This window comes from Rutidosis leptorrhynchoides, chromosome 10 (genome assembly GCF_046630445.1).
Source record: "Rutidosis leptorrhynchoides isolate AG116_Rl617_1_P2 chromosome 10, CSIRO_AGI_Rlap_v1, whole genome shotgun sequence".
NCBI lineage: Eukaryota > Viridiplantae > Streptophyta > Magnoliopsida > Asterales > Asteraceae > Rutidosis > Rutidosis leptorrhynchoides.
The window spans coordinates 37,258,091-37,262,932 of record NC_092342.1 but is presented as its reverse complement, the minus strand read 5'-3'; the positions used below and the strand labels follow the sequence as shown (position 1 = coordinate 37,262,932).

Sequence of the window (4,842 nt, the reverse complement as noted above, 5' to 3'; positions counted from 1 at the left end):
AACAAACCATTAAATCAGAATCCTCTAGTGATTCAGATTCAACAAATTCAATCATGAAGAATCTGGAACCTCTAAGTATGGAAGACCGAATGAGAGCTAAACGCACTGGCCAAGGTCATGCAATTACTCAACCAGACATTAATGCACCAGATTATGAAATCAAAGGGCAAATTCTACACATGGTAACTAATCAATACCAATTTAGTGGTGCGCCGAAGGAAGATCCAAACGAACATCTTCGAACTTTTAATAGGATCTGTACTCTATTTAAAATCCGAGAAGTGAAGGATGAACAGATCTATCTCATTATTTCCCTGGACTTTAAAGGGAGAAGCCAAAGATTGGTTAGAAGCGTTACCTAATGGGGCGATTGATACATGGGACGTTTTAGTTGAAAAATTTCTTAAACAATTCTTTCCGGCATCTAAAGCCGTGAGACTTCAAAGAGAAATTGTTACGTTCACACAAAAGCCAAATGAAACTCTATATGAGGCATGGACAAGATTTGGAAAGTTATTGAGAGGATGTCCGCAACATGGTTTAAACACTTATCAAATAGTACAAATATTCTACTAAGGATGCGACATCACTACACGAAAAGATATCGATATAGCAGCTGGTGGTTCCATTATGAAGGAAACCGCAACTGAAGCTTATAAAATTATTGATAACACTGCTTCTCACTCACATGAGTGGCACCAAGAAAAAGATATCGTTAGATTATCTAAAGCGGCTAGAGCGTATTCTAGCCATAACTTTGATTCCATTTCCGCAAAGATAGATGCTATCGAGAGACGAATGGAAAAGATGACTAAGGATATTCACTCAATACGAATTAGTTGTGAGCAGTGTGGAGGACCACATTTGACAAAAGATTGTCTCAGTATTGAACAAACAATGGAATAAGAGAGAATGTTTCATACATGAACTAAAGGCCTGGAAATAATTATCAACCGCCAAGACCAATCTACAATCAAAACCAGAATTATAACCGAAATGTTCCATACAAGAACCAACAAGGTCCTAGCAATCAAAAAGTATCTAATAATACTTACAATCAGCAAAGACCTATTTTTCAAAATAAATCACCACAAACCAATGATAAAAAACCAAATCTAGAAGATATGATATCGAAGCTAGTTGAATCTCAAACGCAGTTTTTCACATCTCAGAAACAAACCAATGAACAAAATGCCCAAGCATTTAGAAATGAACAAACTTCTATTCAAAATCTGGAACAAGAAATAAGCAACCTAGCAAGGTTGATAGGTGAAAGAAAACTGGGAAGTCTACCTAGCGATACAAATGCTAACCCCCGGAATAAAACAGCTAAAGCCATTACCACAAGAAGTGGTATTACACTTAAACCCCCTGAAATACCTATAATTTCTGGTAACGTGTCATAACCCGTCCTTAACCTTAAGAACGTATGATTTCATTGCGAGGTATTGACCTCTATATGCGACATTTTTAAAAGAACAACTGCATTTATTTTACATTACAAACCATAACTCTTATTTTAATACAAGCTTTAGACAATAAAAAGATGATTATCGTTTAGCGATAATCTTAGAATTACAAACTTTACATGTGATGATAACAATACGATTTCTAGCATATTTTACATTACAAATCCTCCGATATGCAGTTTTATTTTTGACACAAATATGCATACTCAAGATCTTGTTTAAATTCAACATGTTGCAGCGGAAGCTTTTAGTTATCACCTGAGAATAGACATGTTTAAAACATCAACATAAAGTTGGTGAGATATAGGTTTAATGCCGGCAGCGATATAAATATATAGACCACAAGATTTCATATATAAACATTTTAATAAAAATATTCTAAGCGGTTGAGCACTTGATAACCATACTTAACATTTAATCACGTCGCATATTCCCTTTATTATGAAATCTTACTACACCGTACCAAGTGTAGTCACGAAACGAAGTACTGTGCAACCATTGAATACTGGTCGTCCAGTCCGGTTGGGGTTGTCAGGCCCGATAGATCTATCAACAGGATTCGCGTTTACAATACCGCTGTAAATAATAGTTACCAAGCTACAGGGAAGTATGCCAGTGGTACAACTCAACGTAGAATATCTTTTTCAGTTACTTGTGTCCATATCGTAAAACATAAAATACATGTATTCTCATCCCGAAATATTTAGAGTTTAAAAGTGGGACTATATACTCACTTTTGTCTTGAAGATATGTAATTTCGACTTGGTCTCCGATTGATATCACGAACCTATCCATATATAATTTATCAATATATTTTCATTTTAAACAAACGTCACATATATATACTTATAATACTTTTAATACTTTTAATAATTCCTTAGTCCGTAGTTAGCAGTCCGATGTTAGTAATTCAATTTTAATGGTTCATTTTTAGGTGTTTAATAAACCCCCAATGAAATAAATAAAAACCCCCATCGTATATGTATTGGTCGAGATTAATCTTGACCCACGGTACCGGTGTTGTCAAATGACGTGTTGCGTACATAAAGTACCGGTGTTGTCAAATGACGTGTTGCGTACAATCATGGGATCTTATGATTAATCTTTCTCGTATTGTTTACGGGTGATCCTGAACCATATAAAATTAAATTATGAGTACATATATATAAAATATCATGTTATTTTAAAAAGATGTGATTTATTTAATTTTCTCCAATTATTTTCGTAGCTAAACTAGTCTTAGATATCCGATCTCGTTTTGGTCATAGTTTCTTCGTTACAACTCCGTTTTCGTTGGTTCAACTTGCCACTTCCTTGGATCGAGTCCCTCTTTAAGACTATGAACTGTAAATACCTTAGTTTGTATTCGAAATCACAGGTCATAGGTCAAACTTTAATGAAACTTATGAAGTTAATCATTTTCCATCATGTAAACAACCTTAAATGATTATTTTTCTAAAAATACTTATACTTTGAGTTAAATCATGAAATTTTTATGTGTTAACATATTCATAAGAAATATCATTTTTCCAGAATATAAACCTCCAATTCAAAGTTCAAGATGGTTTTTAATTATCCAACCCAAAACAGCCCCCGGTTGCACTCCGACGTCGTAAAAACAGTTTTTAAGGTGTTCTTTAAAAAACCAAGTTATACCTTGTTAAATTAGCATATATTTAAGTTATATTACAGGTCTTGAAGTATTTTAAAAGTTAAGTTAGAAGGATCTATTTAGTTTGCAAACAAGTTTGAAAACATTCAAACTATATTCTTGTTGTTAAAATTTTATACCATAAAATAAGATAGCTATATATATATGAATCGAATAAGGTTATGAACAAAGTTACTACCTCAAGTTACTTGGAAAAGATTGCTGTAAAAGAGGAGTAAGAACCTAGAACCAAAAGGGTGATGGAATTGAATGAAAGATTGGAAGTAAGTTTGTGTTCTTGGAAAGGATTCTTGAAGTGTTTTTGTAAGGGTTTTCTTATGGTGATTAAGGCTTGTTTCTATGGCTAGATCTTCATGGTTTCTTGCTGAATGGTTATGGAGTTTAAGGGTTAAGAAAGAGTGTGTGTGTTTTAGCTAGAAAATGGAAGTTAAAATGAATCAAAATGAGGATATCCCCATGGTACTTAAAAACGTGAATGGGGAGGACAAGACAAGATTTTCAAGTTTGTTATTTTATGTAATTAGTCAACAAACTTCCAAATACCAATTACCTTATACATAAGGCATGAACAAGGGCTGGTTAGGTGGTGATTTGATGTGTATATACCAATAGTAAATACGTATAGAAGCTAGGTATGATACGGTACATATACCGTAGATATACGTATAGAAATCTTGTGAAAAATGGAATGAGAATTCAAATATAGCTATCTTTTGTGAATACACTTATATGGTTTTATGTATTTAAGTCCTTAAAAGTGATTAAATACATTACTTATACGATATATGTATAAACATTATATGTTATAAGTATTTATGTCAAATAACGTTACGTATGGTTATCGTTTTGAAAACTTAAGTTAGTTGTTTCAAAATATACTTATAACTTATTGTTATTAATACAAAATGAGATATTAAAACATCCTTAAATCATGTTAAATATGTATATATACATATATATACACAAACGTATAATTATCATATATTGTATAGTTCGTGATATCATCGGTCAAACTAGACGGTCAAACGTTGTGTAAAACTCATTTCAAAAACATAAGTCTCATCAATTTGGATTGCTTATCATGTTGGTAAGGTTTAATTTATGTAAATATTAATCTTATAAGTATAGAATGATCGAAAAAGTGCGGGTCATTACAGTACCTACCCGTTAAATAAATTTCGTCCCGAAATTTTAAAATTGTACCTATTTTGCGTCATCGAGAAACAAGTGTGGATACTTTTGTTTCATCTGATCCTCTCATTCCCAAGTAAACTCAGGACCTCTTCGAGCATTCCAACGAACCTTAATGATCGGTATGTTGCTCTGCTTGAGCCGTTTAACTTCACGATCCATGATTTCGATTGGTTCTTCGATGAATTGTAGTTTCTCGTCGACATGGATTTCTTCAAGAGGAATGGTGAGGTCTTCCTTTGCAAGACACTTCTTAAGGTTTGAGACGTGAAAGTTATTATGTACTCCGGCGAGTTGTTGCGGTAACTCGAGTCGATAAGCTACCGGTCCAATGCGTTCGATGATCTTGAACGGGCCTACATACCTTGGGTTTAGTTTACCCCTTTTTCCAAAACGTATTACACCTTTCCAAGGTGACACCTTTAACATAACCATGTCACCGATCTGAAACTCTAATGGTTTCCTTCGAACATCGGCGTAGCTCTTTTGGCGACTACGGGCTGTTTTCAA

At 33.7% G+C, this 4,842-nt stretch overlaps 1 non-coding gene across 1 annotated transcript; it reads right to left on the bottom strand.

Moving 5' to 3' along the window:
• Nucleotides 1–435: 435 nt before the first annotated feature.
• On the bottom strand, nucleotides 436–542 carry LOC139874105 (small nucleolar RNA R71). Its single transcript, XR_011767810.1, has one exon. It is a non-coding gene; the product is annotated as a small nucleolar RNA R71 (small nucleolar RNA).
• Between the last annotated feature and the right edge of the window lie 4,300 nt (nucleotides 543–4,842).